We start from the raw sequence: 23,519 nt of genomic DNA on the forward strand, positions 1-23,519 counted from the left end.
ATTCGGGCGCAGTCCTCGATTCCCTGCTTTCGTCGGTGTGTGCTCTCGATACTTTCGAGGAAATCTTTGGGATCCATACTCCTTGAGGGGTCATTACTTGCTCCAATAAATCAAAGGATCTCTTGAGTTTTCACGGCGTCTTTAGTCTATTGATGAAATGTTTTCGAGACGTTATGGAACCCTCGGCATTCTTTGATCATCAACGGATATCTATGATTGAGATTATATTCCCAATTAGAATCACATCTTTTGTGTGTTCAGGCATTTGATTTTCGGAGGGCATTGCAAGGCTTTGTTGTGGCGGCCGCTGTTAATTCTAATTATGACGTAATAACTTAAATTTGCTTTTCGGCAATTAATATGAGAGTTTGTCCGGCACTCGATTGGCTTAAAGCATTGTTTTAGGAAAATTGTATTGCTCTCATGAACTGTACGTGACAACTGGATTTTTATACTAAAACTAGGGAAAAGTGTATAGAAATACAGTTTAACTATTAAAAGAATATAATTAATAATAGTTATTGAATATTAATAAATTTTTATGATTGATTACAAACCATAATATAAGAGATGGAATCGATGTATCATGTACATTAATTAAATAATCAATTAATATGTTTTGGCTGTCATGGCAAATTCGTTTTGATATTAACAAATGTGAATAAAATATCCGTGGACACCAAATTTCTATACACATGATGCTCGCAATGTCACTGTAAACTCTCGTAGGTTTAACATTATCACTTGATGTGGGTAATTTATTCTTTTAAATACCGTACTTACTATGCCAGAACATTAACTTTCACTGTTTATTGTAATTGAGCATGTAAAAGAAGCAAAACGTGCAATACATAATACATACATGTATGGCCCCTCTTAAAATGTTTTTTATGAATTATAGTAAGTGGTGAAAATTAGGATCGATAAGATTTAGCGTTTTTCGAAATTTACGTTATTCACAGAGAGAAGTGACCTTAAATTTCCTTTTTGATGCAAAGATGATAACCATTGTACATTATTCAAGAAAATTCCGATCATCTGAAAAAAGTGAACAAAACGTCAAGGAAATGAAAAGACTAATTACAAATAAAAAGAAAATACTGTCTCTTTGCCTACGTTGATTACGAAAGATTGCAGAAGTGTACGCTTACATATGTTCTCTATGAAAAACGCAAAAGTGAGCTATTAAAAGTTAACGATAGCCACAGCCTATTTTTTTACGTACGTTGCAATTAGAAATACGTTTTTGACCTTGGGAACCTCCGTTTTTGTCTCATGATTGAAATTCAAAAAGCGGAACGGAATAAAAATGTCCTGTCAGATTCATGAGTTCGTTAAAAATAAGCGAATCATTATGATCCAAAGTTTTGCATCAGTTATTAATTATTATCATTTGAGGCAGGATTGATGACAGCCATCAAGTTACAGTCTAATAATTGAAAAGTATTCTTACGTTATACTTTGCAGGGGTTGGTAAACTGGGCGCTTTCATAAAACACCGAATTAAGACTGATATTTAATAATTCAGTGATTATTAGATTCCTAATGAAGTTTCGTAAACCCTGCTGATATCGATAGAATATATTTAATGGCTCGACTTTTGTGCCAGGGGGTGGAGATAATGGTATTACATCTCAATATATTTTCAGGAACAAACATGCTGGCTTCCCGATATACGTTCATATGTATTTAATTAGATGAGACCTGCGATGTGTCATGTAGAAAATTAAAATTACGCGCTGATGGCTTATTTTACTTCTTACTTTATTGTTGACACATCAAAGAACAGCGAACTTAAAAACTAATAATGTATTCAACCTAATTAAAAGAACTCCTCAGTATATGGAAAACTTCTCTTTATCATCTTACTCTTCATTAATATTTTCATGATTTCGTCAATTCCATGAATTTCCGCGAGCGCAGATTTTTTTTCAGTTAAAATTAAACCCGCCAATATTAATTATTCCTGCTCTCTTTCCCGTAATGCCACCATTTTGGATTCAGAAGATTCGATTTTCAACAAATGCCTCTCCTCCCTCCCCTCCTTACGCCCGGCCATCAAAACCTTTCGTCAGATTAGTCCTCGGATTCAAGGTAACGACACGAAGCCGTCACCGCAAGTGCCTTCATTCTCCACGCGTCACCTCGTCTCGGTCCGCGTGCCACCAATCCCGGCGCCCTCTGTCGACTGACACTGCTAGGGGGCGGCGGCGGGAAGCTAAACAGACCACAAAAGGAGGATGGAGGGAATGGGGGAGGCGTAAGGGGGAACGGGCCGCCTATATGCGCGTGGGTATGGGCATAGTGAAGCGGAGGTATGCACCAGCCCCCGTTTTACACCGCATTCGTTTTCGGTTTCTAAAGGGGGGGGTCCTCTAGGGGGCCTGTCTCGGTCCTCCCCGCTTCACCTACCCCCTCAACCTCAACCACACACGAGAGTATGTGGGTGGGAATCGATGGTTTGTAGGGGGGGTGAGTGAGAAGACACAAGGGGGCGGCTCCCCGAACACCACCCCTCCACAACCCTCCCCTCTTTACTCCACGGCGCGCGGGCCAATAAAGCCACCCACGCTCCCCTCTTCCCCCTCCGACCCTCCCTCAGAACCCACTCCGCCCGCACCTCGCCCTCACCCCCGCAACGTCCTCCACCCTATTCCCTCCCGCATCCCGGTGCCGACATCTGTTCCGACCGCAACCACACGCCGTACCCTAACCGCTCTCCACCCCCACGCGTCCTCCCCCCCGCCACCCCTTCACCCCCCGACAACCCCTCCGCCTCGTTTCACCTACCCTACCTACCCCATTTTATACTCTCTCTCTCTCTTCTCCGCCCCCTTTTCCCTCTCGATACGGCCCCGTCGTACACAACCCTCTTGCTTTCCCACTCCAGCCACTCCTTCCTTCCCTCTCCCTCACTGAGTCTTCTCCGCCCTCGCCGTCACTTGCTCGCTCCACAATCGCGCCCACCACGGCCGACCCCGCCGCAGCCACAGCAGCAGTCTCTGAGGTAACGACCCCGTAACGGCGGTTTGCGGTCGCGCACCCTACCGCCTCACATCTCTCTCTCTCTCTCTCTCTCTCCCCACTACCTTCTTCCCTCTCTCTCTTCGGCTGAGTCCCTCCCCCTTTCTCTTGCCCCTCCTCTTTAATCTCCATCCTCTTCTTCAACTCCCTCCCTCCCCCACGCCACCCAACCAAATTCTCGAATGATCCTCAGTTAGTGCACCACAATTCTTTGTCATCCCACTCTACGCTTCCTCCATTAATATCGTTATCTCTATCACTCTTTGTTCCCACTTTTGTCTCTTGGCTTTTTTTTATCTCTTTAATCGCTACGGGCTGGGTGATTAGGGGATTGGATTAGCCTCGAGAGAAGAGTGGACAGTTCTTTCTCCGACCGTTACAAAAAGGCTCCCAATGTTGACTTTTTTTAAATTTTACATTCAGGTATTAGTCATCGATTCTGGTGTGTATAATTTACTGGTCCGATTTGTACCCCTATGATTAGCTGTTCCTAAGGGACACATGGTTTGGAATATTGCCAATGTATGAATCGAGTCTCTGTAATAATACGACACTACAATCAAATGGGATCAGTTCTGGGTTTACATTTAATATATGCATGTGCATATACTTTTTTATTGCCGGCGTCTTATGTATCTAAAAAGGAGTAAGCAAACCATGTAGAAAGCTAGAAGAAAATTCGGATCATGATTTAGTCAACCATTACGATCGAATAAATTCAATGGAGCAGGTTGTTTGTTGAAAATTGTAGTTAATATGGTAGTTTTGAATCTCCCGTTAACCCATCAGGAGATAAAATAGAAAATTAGGGAAAGTTAAGTTTTGTCGAATCGTCCTCGAAATTTCAACGCCAAGATTCATTGGTTAACTTTTATGAATTCGTTCGCGAAATTTTCGGTCTAATTATTTGACAGATCACAACATATGTGAATTTGAAAACATGTTGCCGTAAAAAATTCTCCCTCTCTCATGGCCGAAAAGAACTTTCTATAATTCCTTGATATTTTATGGATTGGCGATAAACAAATTTCTACGAATTTAATTTATCGCGCCAATTATCTCACTGAACAATAAAAAACATTATTTATTAAAGATCCTCAAATGGTAATGAAATATTGGTACGTGGAATACATGTATACCATATCCTTACCGAGTGTTAAAGTGATTTACTTTATTAAGGGCGGTGGCATGTTGCATATTAGTTTACTGTGGAAACGCTGAGAAATTTATTGGAAACCTATTTATAATTCACCAAATTTTCAGCTCATTTCAAGTTTAAGTATTAATTTAATTTTCCATCATATAATTACAGAAGCAGAGAAAGGAAGTTATTTTGACCAAGCTTTGTGTGATACAAAAATGAAATAAAACTAAAAATAAATCACAGAAATTAATGACAAGGTTCAATATGAAGGGATGGAGGGGCTTACCGCTCTTGGATTCAATAAAGATTTATTTTGACCGAGGCGGAAAACAGGGGAGAGAGGGTTTGAAAAAAACGAGAGGGAAGATAACCTCTCCTTGGCCTTTTTTTCCCTCCCTTGTCTCTCCTTTTCTCTCTCTCTGTCCTCCCATTTCAATTTTCTCCCCATTTCATTCGTCCTTCCCTCGGATGACCTCTCCCTCCCCTCACACTCTTCCCACCCCTCCCTCTCTCCTTCTTTCATCCCCCTTCCCTTCCTTCCTCGACCCTACGCCTTTCTGCCAACTCACCCCCCAGACGGTGCCTTTGTGGTCTGTGATCGCGCCCTCTTTTACTTCCACGGGGAAAATAAGAGTAAGACCAGTCCTTTGTCGTTGAGAGAGCAATTCCTGCGCGATTATCTCCTTACTTCATTTGGCCACCGTAGACTGTCTGGCCTATATCGGAACCCATCTAAATTCTCGTCGATTCGAATTTTATTTTTACTTCTACCAGCCTTCCAATTCTCGAACTTCATTCGTGCCGTTGTCGATGAGTAGTTTAGAATTGATAACCTGTACCAAATTATACTATATCGTTAAGTATAAATTTGTCGCACAATGTGCGTCGCAAGTTGAATTCAGTTGCGCAATACCTATAGGTACGATTATTTCCAGGCAAATATCTACAAATTATTATATTCTAGTCCCTTTCTCGGTATGCATGGTTAATTGTACGTGATGCATTAATTACATCATACCATTTTTCAGTGCTTGCTTCTGTTATTTTGTAATTCTTTCGGTACATTCATCCGCATGCCGGAATTCACGTTTGCTATTCACTTATGGTTCTAATTTAGAGACTTATACTATACTTTGATCAAATATATGTAGTTCCATCAACAGCATTTATGAATCTTCTGCGTTCTTCCTATATATATATATGTGTGTGTGTGTGTATATATGTATATATATGTATATGTATATATATGTATAAATATATATATATATATATATATATATATATATATATATATATATATATATATATATATAAACCCAGATAATTTTCTTCTTAAATCTTCTTCGTGAGTCAGCACGCCCATTCTCATCGCCAGTCATCACCAACCAACCTAGTGGAATAGCTGACCTGCGTCCGATAACAATTATCTTAACGCTTTGAGAATACTTTTAACTCTTTTTGCAAGGATTTATACTCAGTGTATTTTAACTTCCGATAAAGCATGTAAATGGTCGTTGTTTCCATTTTGCCGGACAGGTGTTTTGTTGCAGGGTACGTTATCGTTTCCGAATATAATACGATTTATAAGATAATGGGTCTTATAACGCACATTTTTCTCAATTAAATGAAGTCACTCAATTTTGGCACCCCATATTCCTGTAAAATAGCGAATAAGTATATGAAATAGTAATATATATATATACATATATAAATGTATATATATATATATATATATATATATATATATATATATATATAACTGAAATTGATGTACTACTGAATGAGGTATAATTATATATACTGTACTACAGATTACTCGGTAAGATTTTGATATTACAGTATAGCTTTTTTATATTAAGGTTTAAAAGTAATAATACTGACTACTTAATTATAATACAAAAAATAAAAATAAAATATTTATGATAAAACTCTTGAATTAGGAGTTGTTTTGGAAAGTTAATATTCTTATTATGGATTTTTATCATTGGTTTTCAATCACTCGTTAGGCATCCAACGTTTTTACTTTATTATTTAAGTCATATGATCAGGTATGCATTGATATTGATCTCTTACTAGTTTCTTTTCTTTTTGAAGAACCCGAAATGTTATTCTAACTATTTCAAGAGGATTATCGATTTTGGTTATTTTACAGTCTATGTGCGTAGGATGATTCAATAATAATGGCGGATAAACCCCCCCAAATCACAGTGATCAACCCGACCTTTGGGTTGATAGGCGAGGGTAGAGCTTCCTTAGTGCTAAGCCCGAGGTTGTGTGAAATTAACAATTCGGGGTAAGGGGTTCGTTTAAATGTGTCACCTATGACTTCCCAGTTAGATCTTGTGTCCGAAAAATTACTCAACTTGTGTGAAGCTGAGGGTGCCCAGAGGGGTCCCCGGGAATCCAACCCGCGCCCTCCGCTCATTAGCCCAAGACTTCACCAACTGGATTACCACATCCCCGTGAGGACTAATCGTTCCTTGTAAAAATAAAAAATACGTACTTTTTTTTCTCCGCTCATGAACGTGCTCTTAAAAATCTCATTGTCATTCCTGAAAATTATTGGGACTCAGATTAATAGCAGAGGAAAAAATCAATTGATTTATTTGATTGATTATCCTTTAGATTCAATGTGATACCACATGCGCTTAATGCTTTGCAATGTTGAAGAGGAATAACACAATTTCACGTTATGTATGAAGTTCACGGTTTGAAAGTTATGTGTCTAAGAGCCGCAGAGACCTGTCTTGTTGTCACTGAATTTACAGGAAAATGCAATGCATACAAATAAGGATTTTATTCCGTAATGACCCGGAATATAAGTTTTAAAAATAGCATTTTTCCTGGCATCCTTAATATGAAGAGTCATTCCTGAAAATATGACCTTGGCGTTCAATACCCAGGCATAATATACTAATATTAAAGATTTTATATTTCTTTTGAGATCATTATTTATCATTTTTATTATTTTATTTCACCGCGATAAGTAATCACAATGAAAATATTAATTTTTAAAGAAATAAAAAGAAATACTTTCCACCTCTGGCAATGTTTCATAATAAATACTTTGAGTTCCCACAAAAGAGTTCTAACAATTAGCATAGTAAATTATTAAAAGATGAATTTTCCGTTTAAATTTTGATTTTATGGATTTTAAATTTAATAAATCCATTGTTTGACTAGAATTCCATTACAAATCTCTTATGCCAGACTTTTAAACCTGATTTTCCCGAGCCCCCTAACCGTTTTGGTATTCCTCTGCAGTTATATTTGTATTATTACTACGCACCTGGATAGTCGCCACCGATTTGGTGCACATATCATGAATCTACGGCTCGCACCAATAATTTTGCACTCCCTTCGTCCCTTTATCCTGCAAATGCACGAAACTAAACATCGCTGGGCAAACGAGAGTCAAGCTCAAAGGCTCCTCGATTATTCTCCTCGGGTGGCGCCGGCGCGAAGTCATCCCGCTGAGGTCAATGCATCACGAGGACCTCGGAGGAGGCGTATCTTCCAGCTCCGAATTATCCCGAAATGATGATTCAAAATTGTTTCTTGTGCACTTCCGCGCTCACCCAGCCTCGTGGTCCCCCCCTCTCTCTCCTCCCCATCAGCGTCTTTTCGCCATAGCAACTCAGGTGGCCGTCCGCCCTTCCCCACCCACACCTCCCACCTTCCCTTCCCTCGCAACACTCTCCTTGGGGTGTGGGGGCGCTGGGACACCCTCCTCAACTTCTTCCTCTTACGCGCGAAAAGCAACCCAAACTCCTTCTCCCCCTCCCCCACGTCCAATGGTTCCACCCACTCACTCCTCACCCCATCTCAGGACCGATACCACGTGCCCCCTCCCCTTTACCCTCACACACACCCTCCCCCTCGTACCCAATCCCCCTCCGGTCGCCCTCCCCCCCCACCTTCCGACCCACTCGGCCGTTCTTGAAGCCGACTTCCCAATCTCCTCCCCCTTTTTCTCCAGCAGTCTGCAATACGTGATCTGAAAACTTTAAGCGAGCGGGGGGTATGTATGGGGGAGGGGCAGGGTTCGGAGGAGGTGTGCGGGGGGTGGGTGGGAAGAGGGTTGCGGAAAGGAGATTGGGGTGGGTGGTGGTGGAGTGTGGGTGGATAAGGGGGAATGAGGGGGGGTGAGCGTGTGGGGGGGGTTTGAGAGTCATTGGAATCGGAATGGGATGCAGGGGGTTGTGAAGTTTTGGTGGGGTGGCTGGGAGGGGGAGGGTTGGAGAGGCAGGGTTGGTGAGTCCGGGGAGGCGGGTGGACTGATGCGAGGGTGCGGGGCTGGAGTGCGGAGGGGGTGGGTGGATGGGGGCCCTTGAGGAAGGGGTGATAAGGACGAGTTTGGGGGGGAGACGTCGGTGTAGGGAAAAATAACGGGCGCAGAGGGAGGGTTTAGTGTTGGGGGTGAAAGCGGAGGGAGGGTGGATAGTGTAGGCGGTAGAAGGTATTGGTGGAGAGTTAGGGGAGTAGGGTTGGAGGTGGCCGACTGATGGAGAAGGAATCGAAACCTCATTTTTGTAAGAATGCGGTGCCCACACGAGAATCAGGATTCTCGATTGTTCCTCATATTTCCCCCGAAGTATGATTTCATTGATCTGAAGGCAAGGCAGTACACAGAGTTTCGAGATAGGGTAGTATTATGTTGGTCCTTAGATTTAATGCTTTCCATCTCACCTAGACCACATTTTAGGAGCTATTTACTAAGTTGGTTAACGTATTCAATCTAATATTTACGCTCCAAATCTCCGGTGAGCACTCTTTAAGATAAATTGCGGACAGGTTTTGATCTGTGACACTACCCTTTTTATTAATCATATCAACATGTAGGGTGCTTAAAATGTCGCGTTTCATTTTCGATTGCTGCGTTTGTATATTATACTTAATTATGTCTGTTTTTTTTCTTTTTTTAAATCTGAGAGCACGATTAAAGGAAGTGGCGGAGGTACTCTCTTATTATTACATTCTACATTATCACTAGCTATTTTCTGTGCGATATTTAATAGCTAAAATGGCCCTTAACTGAAGAGATTAAGTCGTATCGAGACCACCAGTTTATTTTTCATCAAATTAAGGCGCCTCACGCCTTACTCGACCACGAAGACAAAGCGCCATGACTCTTTATGAACAATCTTCCATCAGAGATCAGCTTATTTATCTTACCAAGGTTTTAAAATATATTTTATCTGTGCCTTTCATTTGTCTCATATGCTATGGCTTTGAAAATGTATAGGAATATATTTGTTCTAAAATTCTCGTCCATTTCTTGCTGTACCACTTTAATTCTCATCACAGAAAAATGTATCCATTATTTACTGGTTCAACGGGAAGGCAATTGTGCACTCGTTTATAATGACTTTGACATCCTCTGAAGTCTGTTTCTTGGCTTTCTTCTCTAATAGGAAATACCTCGACTGATAATTTCTAAAGGAATTCCTTTGGTTTAAAAAAACATGGTTTATCTTCGTACTAGTATTTTTGCCGCTGCGTATGGAAAAACGGGGCTGTACGTATCTTTGGTTTTATTCTTTGACATCGAGATTGATGAGAGACAAGCAGTAATAATGGAGCAGCCGTCTCCTATTAGATGGAAGCCTCTGCGAAGGTCCTTGAGTCAAGGTTTAATTTCCCCGATGTTCCCATTGCCCTACTGCCGTCTAACTGTGGCTCAGGAGTCTCGTGAACCTTTCAAATCACTCAAATAAGACTTAAACCGTTGTTTTGGACAGAACTAAAATTTACGCTTGCGCCAGTTAGATAAGACCCATTAATTTCATGATTCTGAAGTCTTTATGAAACACGTCCTTTCAGCACGCCATGGGAATTTAATGACACACTTACTGTCGCTCTCTAAGACCAAATTGCCCCGTATCAATCCGTCTGTGTTTGAAAAAAAGCTTTCCGTAAGTCGGTGATCATAAATTCTTTCATTTTTTTCAGATATATTCTGCGTTGGATAACAATGGTTTGATAATCAAATATTTGCGAGGGAAGGAATATATAGTAATTATATTTTGATTTCGTATTTGATACTAACTAAATTAACGGTACATGATAATACTTATCTTAACCAATGCTCCCGCTATCCCGACGGTGGCTATTCATTAATAATGTCTCTTTGAAATATCAATTAATCCATTACTAACTAATGTGAGGCAATTAGGGTACGCGGTAATTAAATGATGAGTCTCACTGAAAGCCTAATACCGCACATAAGATGGAGGGAGACGTGGTTGGAAGTTGAACGTGATAAATTTTAATTTACGTTGAAATTAATGAAAATCTGTGATTTAAAAAAGTGTTATGCTTCGTAATTAGCGCAAAAAAATTCTTGAACTTCACTCCTTTTTTCCTTTTGCTCTGGGGTCTCTTAGATGTACTGCAAACAAGGTGAAAAATACAATGCCAGCATTGAATTATGAACCCTCATGTGTGTAAAAAAGAATATTTTTATTACTCCACAATTTTTTCCACGATATGTTCGTTAAAAAAACTAGTGCATTAGGCATTTCAATGCAACGTAAGTATCGCTTTTGCCAGAAAAAAAATTGTAGAATTATGCTCCTCGAGTCTCAGAGTAGATCATTTCATCCTCAAGGTATCCTTCAAGTAAGACCGACTCAAGTTCATATAGTTTCGTCTCGGGCATTCTTAGTACGTCAGATGGCACAAAATGGAATATTATAGTTTCCATCCTTCCGTTGCTCGGGAGAAAAGGAACTATTTTAATTCACAGAGTTACCGGAGACCGTCTGACTCCTTCCGTCCTTATTCGTTTTGTAATGTCCTCCGCACGAAGTGAACGAGCTTCGTCACTCTTCCAGTCCGAGTGGGCATCACGTAGAGTGAGACTGCGTCCGGTGCAGCAAGGCCCTGTTCGAGTAGCACGTCTTGGAATGACGTATGACGTGTTAGAACCCATTGCGTGCCTTCTCCGTCTCCTCCCTCTCGCCCTTTTCACGTTGGTTTCCATGGGAATTCTCCCCGCCCGCCGCTGATGCCTGGCGTGCTCATTAAGATGGTCCCAACATGGAACGGAATTTTATAAGACCACTCGCTGCTGCTGTTGCTGCGTTAGCTGGCGACTGAGCGCTCGCGTGTGTTACTTACCTTGAATAGACGCTTCCCTTGAGGGGGAGAAACGGGTTTCAATAGAAGAGTCATATTTTCGAAAATACTTGCAGGCATTTAGTGGAAATGAAACGATTGCTAATTACCGTTAGATTCATGGCGTAAATCAGGGGGTATTTTTAGGTAAGTTTATAATTTTGGTAATTGTAAAGTAAAAATTGGATATTTATCTTTGAAGAAAATAAAATGTTATCTGTAGCGTTATATTCTTGTCGAATCGATCTGTGATTTTCTATCAATTCATCTAAGTGGTAGCTTTTACTTCCCTCTTAAATCCTCGCTTTAAATGCCATGCCACATTGGTGAGAAAGTGGATGAACTTAAGAACATGCGAAATGATGCCTTGAAATGCAGTTTTAAAATAGAATAGTTTTAATAAATCGTTTGAATAAAAATAGATATCATCCGTTTGGATTAGCTGTGGAATTTTTATTTATAGTAAGGAGCTATTTTATGCGCACCAGTCTTCGAATTGCTTTAGAATGGCTGTATGTTTCTTCAAGTGTCATCTTGTCATAAATTAGCGCTACAGTAGGATTAAATCTCGCATACCAGTGGACGGAATTTTTAACGCAATCCATTCATTCCTTTGCATTCAACATGCATTAAACATCTGTAGAGGACGTGTAATAAATCTCCCAAATTAAATTACCCATATTCGGGTTTGATCCCTTAATTGAATTTCATAATTATATCTCTCCTCGTACTTGGGATTGAGTTCTTTCTCCCTTTTGACGATTTTTGTTGATTGCTTCATTTCTTGAAAATGTTTTGGAAGAAAACAAGGAAACTGATAGTGAATTTCACAGTTTTGTAAAAGAAGATCGGGTAATTTGTCCGGAAGTGATCTCCAATCGCGATCATTTGTTCAACGGTGGCTCTCTGCGTCATCGTAAATAAATAGGGTGGAAATAAGTATTGGTTCCTATCATTTATGTTGATGATAACCACGAAAAGTGCCAGAAATTTCACGTTGTCAGTCTAAGAGTACCTAAAGCGGGAATTTTTACATTCATGACTTTTTTGGAGTTTTGAAAATATAGCACCAGCAAGTACTAGTCCGCTGGAATCAGTACTTACTATCTCTTCATTATTTCCCCTCATGGTTTACAAATCAACTCGAATGTTTTTTCGACAAAATCAGAACGGGAACGGAATCGTTACAACTTCTCCAATGCAACTTTTCCCCGCATTTCAAAAACCGGCGGTGTAAATATAGATGACTTTATTTCCCTCTTCCTCCAAGCTCCCTTTACGCTCCCGCCACATATAAAATCTCTCCTTTCCCTCCGCCTCCCTTCTCCATCCCGAAAAAAAACTCCTTCGGCCCCACCCAGGCTTCCTCTTGGCAATCAGACGCGTATAGGATGGATTGGGGAGGCTTGCCACCACTTCCGCCATACATCTCCGTATTTATTATACATATCTATACTCGCGCGCGTGTGCGAGCGAGGGCGCGCGCATAATTTATAACCGCACGTCCGTGTGTCCCTAGGATCTCCTCTCTCCCCCCTTCCACACGGCCAAACTGCCCCCGTGGGACACACGGGGGAATATAACGCACGCAGAGAGCCTCGTCTCCTCTTCCCGGAAGCCTAGCGGAGCGTGCTTCCCTCGCTCGGTCGTAAGCCGACGTTTCGTTCCGTGCCACCCCTGACCGACCGAGATCCATCCATCCCTCTCACCCGTCCACCACCTCGTTTTGATTTCATACCACCCGAACCCGGGCAATCCGCCCGCCGTCCTTGGCCGCGCCACCCTAACTCCCTCGGCCCTTCTCGATGGAGACGCCTCCGAATCTCACCTTCGCATTGGGGTGAGGGGTGACCGTCGAGATTAAGGGGGGACCCTCATACGAGCACCGTTCCGCATTGGCGTGTTGTACCCCGGCAGGAAACGTGCCAGACCGTCACATGAATTTCGATAAATTTCGGCAATGGGTACATTGTAATATATTCTCAATTGGAATATGTCTCGGTATGAGCATTGATATTTTGTAAGTACACGCATCCACTTGGGAATAGTTTCGGAGTATGTAATTGCTCTTTTAATTGTAAATTATTAAACTTTTTTGTTATTCTGTTCGGGAGAAAGTACCCACACGTTTTAGAGGCATTAATCCTTTGTGAAATTGTAAACTTGTAAAATTACATAATCAAAATATCATTCAAACACATCCTAGTTTGATTCGTATCTTACTGATACGTTGATGAAAGAAAATCTTCTACACTTGTATGCAAACCAATGTCGCTCGTACGGAGGAAAAAGGTTTTACTAGTATGTATGGATCTATCTTTTGTATTGAAGATTATAATTACATTTTGAATTAATAGAGTCAAGAGTGACTTCGGTGAATACTTTGTTGTGAAAACATTCCATACTTCGTAATGAAATTGTCATTTTCCACAATTTCAATGGTGAGTGGTCCGATGTTTCATCACACTGTGGAAATTACTCATTTTATCATTACTTTGATTGCGGACGAACGAGGAGTTATGGTGTGACAACCATTTTCGACTACTTTAGCAATTGATATTAGTCCAAATTATCGTCAACATGTCAGACGAAACATTGGGAAAGTTGAATCGATACAACGACAAATTTATCGTGTTTCAGCATTACCGCTCTCATTGCAGGAGGACTCGCCTTCGAGTCAGTCTTCGCGCACGGCACATCTCCGTTTCTCTGCACTCTCGCCCCCCCCCTCAATCTCCTGCCCGCTCCCCTTTCCCCCATCCCGCTGCCTCTCCACTAACCTTCCCCGCAGACCGCCTCCTCCTTGCTCCCACACCCTCCATAAAGAGAGTTGCTTCTGGGCTTTAAGGGGAGCTCGTCGACTGTATGCGATGTGAGGGAAGATGAGGGAGGAGAATTGGTCGGTAGGGGAGGTTTGTTGGTTGATACGCGCAGATACAGACGCGCTTGCTCTCTCTCTTTCTCTCCCTCCCTCCCCAGCCACCCCATCGTAGGCGACGCCGCTAAGAGAAAGGCCGGATTCCATCCTCCTCCTCATCCGACTCTCGCGATGAATATTTCACTCCAACAAATTATGGTCGTTATGTTATGCAATAAAATTTTTATCCCCTTCAGTGATTCATGACCACTGGCTTTTATGGTGGACGGTTTGAGTGTTTTCTCTGGCCAATATTTGTCTCATTTTTGTCTTGTGGATGCAGTAGAGTCTTGTCTTCATTGTCGCGCCCCGAGGTCAAGTGGTGTTCGAAAGCGAATGCGGTTTATGGTTGAGTGGCTGGATCATCCAGTATTCTGATCCGCTGATTAGTTCGCGCCGAACAGCAGTGGACTTGAATAGAATACCATCTGATTCTTTCTTCTCGATGAAGCGCAGTTCCAGTAGTATCTGAACGAATTGCCTTAAAGTATTCCCAACGCCCCGTTGTGTTTCCTTTTTAAATAATTTAAATTACATGTCGAGTTGACACTGGTGACCAAAGGGATTCGTCTTTAGGAATTTGGTTAGCTGATGTAAAACTGGGAAATAAACCATTAATTGCTTCTTACTTGGTGAAATGGAAAATTCTCTTCCATGAATATGAAAATCTCTGAACGACATCCATACCATATATCGGTTTAAATTAATGGTTGCATTGTTTTCAATTGAGGCAATTACCGAACTACTACAGGACAGGAATTTGGTTTACAGTAAACAGAATGATATTGAAATTACTATGCAGCAGAAAATATCGTGTGGCAAGCATTGATCACCCAGGTTCTACCATATAAACTTTGCCTCAGGCTGCAGAATGTTAACGGATGAATTCTCTCTGCGACATTATTTCTCATCATGCAACTCTTTCGCAAAGCCCTAGTACTCCGTATGGCTTCCTTGTGGCTGACTTGGTAACCAGCGGCGAAATTAATTCATTCGTCTTGACCTTTGTACCACCTTTTTGTTAAATACCATTCTCCCCTCCCTTATCCCGGACTCGTTGCGTTATACTTATTTTCCGTCCCCTTGCATGCGGCCATCCCGTGTCCCCTCCCCCCACCACGGTCATTCCCCGTCACCCCATCTCCAAAACCGCCGCAGCGATAGCGACTCACGCGTGTAGGGCCGCCCCTCCACATTCGCCGCCCCCGTAGAGACCCCCCTATTCCCTCAATTCCCCTCCCCCGCTCCAGTTCCCTTCAACTCGCCATTCTTCCTCCCTGTCGCCCAAGGGAAACCCCTTGATTAAAGCGGTCTCCGCCCGAAACAGTTTTAAAGTGAGGACGGGCCGACCGCGCGCTATCTGTGCAACCTGTTGTTACAGTTTAATCACTGCGTTTTCGAATTAAGCTCAGCCGGAGAGCATCCAGCAATTGAAATCCATATCTTTGTGGGCGTAATGTGCGAGATGGGGGCCGTATTTATGTTCCGTATCAAATTTTGGGGTCGGGGGGAAGGGTGGGTGTGTGTGCGAGGGGAAGGGAGGGGTGCGGGAGGGCTGGCGGCCAGGTTTACTCCCGTACAACCTTTCGGGCGAGTCAACATCATCGTCCCGACCGAGCTGTTACTGAATGGGAACGGTCAGGAAGTGGTGCAAATGCGGATCGTGGCTTACTTAACCGTGACTAAAGCTTGCAAGAACTGATTAAAAGCCTCGCGTCGTTCATGCGGCTAGCAATGTAAATCCAGACCCGCCTGTTATGAGAGAACAGTCGGAGAGAAACAAGCTTCAATTTACTTCTGTCATAAACTTAGAATTGACGGACGAACAATTTATTCTTTTTTATCCTGGTTTCTTCAATTCAAAGTCGAGTTGGCCGCAAAGCACTTTGATCTCTAATCAAGATGCTGAGATAGCTTTAGAATTCATCGTTCAACATTTGGAAACAGTTGAACGAATGTTTATTTATATTTCTGATTTCAGTTTTGCCACTTTATTATTTTAACAAAAAAATCATTGGATATGATTTTTTCTGTGTTAGTTAGCGAATTGTATTATTGAATTATAATAAATGAAACTGTCACCACGCTAATTTGGTATGTGACGTTTTCGCAGATGTAATCCATGCATACAACAAATTTTCAAAGAAAGTAATTCTACTTTTCAATGTTTTCTTTTATACGGGTATATTTTTCGTCGACCTAGCTAAGAAAAACGTTAACTCATTGGCGGGATCGTCTGCTGTGAAAAGGGAAAAAAAAGAATTCTCGAAAAGGACACACACAAACCATCCTACTGTGTAGTATTATCCTATTAAGTCGTTCATGGGTTCCGAATATAATTTTAAAACACACATAACTTCATCCTAACCCTTTTTAATATCTCAGCATTGCCTGATTTTACATAAAAGTTCAAACTCTTGTCACTCCCGGATTATTTATTTGATCTTCCTGAGCATCTGTAACCGGTTGTTATGTTGCTCATATGATTTGAAACTGCCGGTGAATTCATGCTCGTTTTTTGGATTGCATCAAAATCGCTTTATTTTTCTTGCTTTAAATTTCATAGCTCCGCGATTTTTACGATCTTTTATATATATTGACTAGGTATTAGCAAATTAGTCCATATAAGTACGGTGATGGAGATTTTCTTGACTTAAATTCAATACTTTGGTGCCTCAATGTTACAAAAATCATTGAAATATTCGATTAAGCTATTCAACCCAAAAAAAATGTTAATTGTCGACTTTTGTATAATTTTTTAAAAATCTTCTATCTTGACAAATTCCAAGAAATCGCGGGGAATAGTATCTCTTGACGGAGTCATCCGCAAAATGTGCATTACAATGCAACGATTTCAGAGTGTAAAAGTAATTTTACACTCTGCTTTATTGGCTGATTTGACTGAAGGATTTCGTAATTGATAATTAAATAATATTAAGAGTTTATTGTGTTTGTTTACACGAATAACTTGAAACTTTCTGTGAAGTAGAATTTTTTTCATGTGTTCTAATCTCTTCCAAGCACGCCTCTACGTGATTTTAATAAGTTCTTATGTAATTTTCTCTACGTCATCCAATTTTCCTTTGAATTCGGTATGCAAGGGAAAATATGTTTTGTCGTTCACTGTGGTTTGCCATATTAACGGATTAAAATGAGCCAGTGTAATAAGTAGTTCATCAAAGGACGGAGTTCATGCTAAGACTATTTTTCGGTCGCTTACGGATATGCGATAACATGTATTTCTGTGCATAAAATTTATCATCGAGGTTAAACAAGTGTGTCGTTTCATCTTGAAGGTATTTTAAAATCTTCCTCCGCTGGGTAAATAATAACAGTGCAGCAATCACAGTGGTTCACTTAACAAATATATTTCTTGTGCATGACGCTTCAAATTGATTCAGCAACATTATCTGACGTAATGACAATAAATCTTTCCTTGATGTGGCGTAAAAAAATATTTGGATATGAAGGCGCTCGAGACACAACATTTCATTAGTCCATATGCCTCAATTGTTAAGAGTGAGTGAGTCCAACCCGTCCCTACATTAAAAAGAATGCACACCCTTCGGGAGAAATGTTAACTTTATTTTCGCCTGGGATTATGTGGTGGAATTCCAAGGTGACGCGTTGTCAAGCAGGGATTGCTCAGTCCCCTCTCTCCCTCAAGGCTTTAAAGTTTCTCTCCCTCCCTCTCTCTCTCTCTCTCTGTCTCTCTCTACATATCTTGCATTTCCCTTTTAGGTGCTGCTCCGCGGACGTTGAGGGAGCCTCGGCTGCGAGGCGCGAGGTGGCAGCAGCATCGGCGCCTCGTCTCCTCCCCGACCCACCCGCTCTCTCACCACCGCCCTCCTCTTCCTCCTCCTCCCCTTCCATCCCGTCGTGCCTCGACCCCCTCCCCCCCCGACTCCCCGACACCCTCTTCTATTCCTTCCCCCTGCTCACCTCCGTCGCCGTCATCCATTCCCACCTTTGGATCGCCACCTCAACCTCCACGGCCTGTCCACCACGACCACCGCCACCACCTTGCCGTCCGCCGCCACCTCTAAAAACCTCTATCTCTCCCTTCAACCCCCACCCCCCCTTCCGCGCCCTCAACCCCCCCACAACACTGCTGCTCCCGCTGGTTGGCATCGGATAACATCTTGGACATCGGCCGCCCTTTCCACGGCTAACAGTCAGCATCTACAAGAGTTATTTTTCTCGTCACGAGATGAAAAATGTTTCAAGTGTAGATGAGTCGAGGAAAATTTTTTTTTTTTCCCTGCAACTTAAAAGGAAGAAGAAGAAAAACTGTTTTAAAAAAAACTAACGTGTTTCCGTTTTTTGGCAATTCCTACTCGGATTGTGGAACATGAATTAAAAAAAAAACCTGTGAGACTCTTTTTAGATGAACATGTGATGCTATCGTGGAACCCAAACGGAAGCATTGCTTCAGCGTAAAAAAAGAACTATTGTCCCGAAATTAAATTGTGAAACCTGGATTAAATGTTGTTGCGATCGAGATGAAAAGATGTTGTAGTAAATAAAGTGTTTTCTAAGTTTGCCCTAAAATTGAACTCGATTTTCATTTCCCTTAATTTAATTTTCTAGCTCTTCATTTCAAACCCTTTGCTTAGAGAAATGTAAACTCCTGGTGAGGGTTCTCCAGTGAAAGAAAAACCCGTGCAGTATTTCAGCATGCTGGGTTAAAAAATGTCCTTCCATTTTACCCTCTATTAATATTGACATTTTTACCCACTATTGTTTTCAGATGAGTGCCTATACAATGTTATACTACAATGATATCGACAAACAATTTGAGTTGATTCAATAAAAAGTTGTATTTTTGACCTCATTCGCTGATTTTCATATTGTGTGTAAAATGCAGCGCGTTAGAGAACTAAACTTCAGAGCAAAACATCCCCTTCTTTATCTCAGTTCATCCACACGAGACGTCGTAGCGTTTGACGGACGTGATACACGTCATCGAACAGGTAAGCAGTTGGTGTATTTTTGAATTGCGATCTTTGAGAGACGGTTTCGCTCGAAGCTGAGAATGGGACTCTTATAAACCTTTCCTCCTAGTTGTCACGTGAGCTTCCTCCTCGGTGGGCTTCACGAGAATACAGTGGTGAGGTCGCTCATTGAGGGAGTACAGTGTAGTTCGGCAGTTACTCTCGATCGAGGCGAACGTTGTGGCCAAGCTGTAGTAATTTTCAGGGAAGGCGACCGACGGCCCAGGTCATTTGCATCATTAAGAAAAAGTGAGTAATTTGCCCGGCTTCGGTACTAGTCTACTTTTAGCGAAAGGCTTCGAGGGGTCGAAAATTTTACGTTGCAACCTACGGACGGCGCATTCGACACTTTTAAGTGGAGGCATATAGTACATCATTTATTTCAAATTTTCAAATGCTCTCTAATGTTGTGTGTTGTAATAGTGCCACTCAAGTAGCAAATCACTCTCCTGGGAATACCGGTGCTTAATTCTGGCAGTTTCAGGGTATTTAATCTGCCTCACGCGCTTAAACGCAGAAATTGTACATTTTTTTCATGGACGCCCGCTCACTAAATAGGGAGGCCTTTGAATCTAATGAGCGATTTGAGTTATCTTTCGGGTTGTATTTTTAAAACCTTAAGGAGGAACTTAACTTCCTATGCAAGCAATATTAGAATGGAATCACTTGAGGAACGTAGTTGTAGAGTTTATCACGGGAGGCGACGGACAAATAAGGTTAAGTTGAACGGACAAATACTTAAATTAAGTTGGTATCACGTGCACTAATATTTTGGCTGCTTCATAGAAGATGTTCTGGAGGTATTGAAAGGAAAAAAATCGATTCGGAAGGCTACCTTATATCAGCTTCAAAATGTGTCTGCCTAGGGTTGCAAGAGGGAACAAGACGACTGTTCTGCAAGGAATTCCCGGACGCTGAGCCAGCCCGCGGGGGTAAAGGAGTTGCCCTGCCGACCCTGAACAAGCCTCGGCGCGAGTTGTGCTCCACGCCCCTCCCTTAGCGTCCTCAACGTACGAATCAGGTATGCATTATCATTTCTTTAAAAAAAAATTGAATGGCCCTTCGTAAAAATATTACCGCTGTCTCATGAGGAAACAAAGATGGTCCCATTTCCTCCGTATGACTTGGTGTTTTTTTGCAGCCATATCTCCTCCAGCTCCTTGAAAATGTCTGTACTTGTACACGCGATGCCATTCAATTAGCTACGATATCTCTTTTAAAGTATTTGAAAAAAGTGTGCGGTAGGTTTTCATTATGATGATTGGGAAAAAAGAAAACTCTAGAGAGTAAGTAACGAAATAGCTGGTATCAATTTTTCCCCGAGAGAAAAGCTCGGTGGCAGAATTTAACGCACTAAACCTCGCCGTTTAACTTAGCCTTGGCCAGTCGCGTCCACGGAAGCACATAGTTGTGGCGTTGGCCCCGGGTGAAATTGGGGATATGCCAGACTGCAACTTTTTTGTTGAGGGTTACCTGGAGGAATTCACACGCAAGGAGGAGGGGAAAAATGAGGTCCATTCTCTTTCCCTCCGGCAAATAACAAACAAATTACAATGTTGGTATGCTCAAATTCTCTAAATAATCGCTAGCATCCCTCGCACTGAACACTATTTCGTTTGCCAAGTTAAATATTGCTTATTTTTCTTTCACTACAGATATTAGACATCGAGGAATACAAGTAGTGTGTTTGTATTATAATAAATAATATTCAGAATTTAAGTGGCACTTAATTCACGCTTCTTTGCCACTCATTAGTCCATTTCCCAATTGTTGATTTCCCGTCTGTTCATGGGTGATAAATATTTGACAACTATGTGCATACTAGCTCATTCTGGGGAGGAATTTTTCTACCTAATAACTTAAATAATCAACGAGGATTTTTAATTACGAAACAAATATCTACCACAATTAGACACTTTATTACTGTATCAGTGCTATTCGGCAACATACGTGTAGTGACTATTAATTATTAATTAATTATTTTTTTTCTTTTATGGTATAATCTCTTCGAAATGATCTCCTACGGTAAATTTATGACCGGATTGTTCCCGAAGAGAGTTCATTAGCAATAATAGAAATTGTTAAAAACACCTAAAATACGGTATTCCTGAAATACAACATGACTACAAGTATATTAATAGTATACTAAGGTATTATTAAGCATATTATCTTGAACTCCTTTGAGATACGTCGCTGCTGCCCACCATGAGGTTTCCTTGTGTTATTCCCGCAGAATCATGGTAGAATTTAATGAAGCAACTATTAATCGAGGTTTCCTCGCGATTATTCGAATAGAGGACGCCTGCTGCTTCAATCGACTGTTCCGAAGGAGGTCCACGGTCGGGGAAAGTGGTGACAAAGGAGATGGGCCAATGCTCTGATTTGGCCCCCGTTAGGCCGACGCTTGATAAACGGCCGACATTAATAGGTGTAGCAACCAGTCTCATAACTTGGGCGCCTAACGTTTAATTTAAGATTTCAGCCTCCTCCTGTCGCTATAAACGAAAAGTCTCCCTTACCCTCCTCCTTTTTACCCGCCTATAACTGCAATTTCTGGTTCCGAAATCCGGTAAGGAGAGAGAAAGAGAGAGAGAAAGAGGGTCCACGTCCTTTTTCAGCCTAGAGCTAAAACTTATAATATCCAGTTCCTTTAAGCGGTCCGGTCTAAATATGTGGCGAGGGAAAAAAAATAATGAAGATCAAGACAGGAGTTTGAGGCGTCGCAAAGGCATTCGGGTAATCTTTGGGGGGAGGGAGTTGTGGGGTAGCCAGACCTCTGTCGGGATGGGGCCGTTGTTGGTTATAGTGAGTTGCCGCAGCAGTTAGGTTACAGAAAATTATTGCACACCTCTAGATAAAAACGGATTCTCAACATTTTCAAGCTGAGACATCTTCGACGTGAAGGACAATTGGTTTTTTCACCTCTTGGGTGCCGCTGGTGTGGTTTTTTCCCTTAAAATGTGTTGTAGATTTTTTTACCCGTTAGAAAACTCCGCTTCGTCCTAAAAGGGTGATAAATTGTCGCGGAAGCACTTGTTCGGGAAGAAAGTTACCGCGTAAACCATTAAGCTCCACACAAGTGGACGCTCGCCTTCTCACTCCGGGTTTCCCGGTTCTTCTCGAGTGTCCGACGATCGGTACAACACAGTAAATTTCACTGGTTCCTTCGAAAGTAGATTCGGTCACTTCCAATCCCTTCCCGAACGAGCGAGTCATGGAATTTGGATGAACTCATGATAGGCAGGTTTAATAGAATTTGTGTCTGCGCTGATTTGGGTGAGTGCCTTTTTAATCACCTCCCAGAGATGTTTGAGTGGGGAGTTTGAATGATTTGAGAGGAAGGAGTTGGGCCAAGAAAGTCAGGTTAATGTGGTCGAAGAGATTTAGAAGACGAGGAACACAGTTATGAGTTACAGGAACGGAATATCATGGATTTGAGATTCCCATTTAACATTTCATACCTGTGACAGAGGCGAAAAAAGTGCGTGTATGTCAGGATAGGGAAGTAAGGTAGAAATCAGTCAGTAAGTCTTAAAAAAATGGCATAAAATTAGGCTTTTTTTGCCTTTGCTAACCCGGATAAGGAGAAGTGAAGTGTACTCATGTGATTTGTTTTTGTGTGCCTTGATGTGACTCTATGTCGATTATTTTTCATTGATCTTGTGAACAAAATGATGCTAAATTTTCTATGATCATTTGGTGATTATATTCGAATAATTGTGAGATATCGGTACTCACAGAATTTTAATTTCCCGCTAGATTGATGGAACAGCCGAAATACTGAGTTCTGTCCTTCCCGTGGACACCCGGGTACGTTCGGTAGGATAAAAATGAAATTTTATGAAAAATAAATTAAATATCTGAGTACATTGTAACTCGGTTTTAATATTTGTTATCTGTTGCCTTGCCTAGAAATGGAAAGCATAGAAGAGAAAATTGCCGGGCCTTCCTGTTTTCGTAAAACCATCCCCTTCAAAGACTGGCAAGGCGGATGATTTCACTACATTATATAATTTTTTAGCTTCAAATTTACATAGGTCGTATTTCACTAGATGTATTTAGAGAAAAACTAAAACCAGCATAAATTAGAAAGAAGTCCATTCTGTTCATTAGACCCGACGCCGCTTCCAGTAAACAACGGTTGCTTCACGGGCATAAACGACATTATATTATAGATTTTCATGATCATTGCCAGTATTCAAGTTCAATTATGATTCTAGGAGACGTTCAACATATATGATATGAGAAATATGCATATACTGGCGGTGATACGTTTTATAGGTGTACTAAGATAAATTGAATAAATAATGATACTGCCAAG

At 41.5% G+C, this 23,519-nt stretch overlaps 1 protein-coding gene across 1 annotated transcript in view; it reads left to right on the forward strand.

Moving 5' to 3' along the window:
- The window catches only part of vvl (ventral veins lacking), a 308,818-nt gene extending 290,074 nt beyond the window's left edge, over window positions 1-18,744 (forward strand). Inside the window, exon 4 of the mRNA XM_071584288.1 lies at window positions 17,946-18,744. The gene's annotated coding sequence lies outside the window, so the exon portion shown is untranslated. The remainder of the gene's footprint in view (window positions 1-17,945) is intronic.
- Window positions 18,745-23,519: the final 4,775 nt, after the last annotated feature.

This window comes from Hetaerina americana, unplaced genomic scaffold (assembly GCF_022747635.1).
Source record: "Hetaerina americana unplaced genomic scaffold, ioHetAmer1.1.p SCAF_17, whole genome shotgun sequence".
Classification (NCBI taxonomy): Eukaryota; Metazoa; Arthropoda; class Insecta; order Odonata; family Calopterygidae; genus Hetaerina; species Hetaerina americana.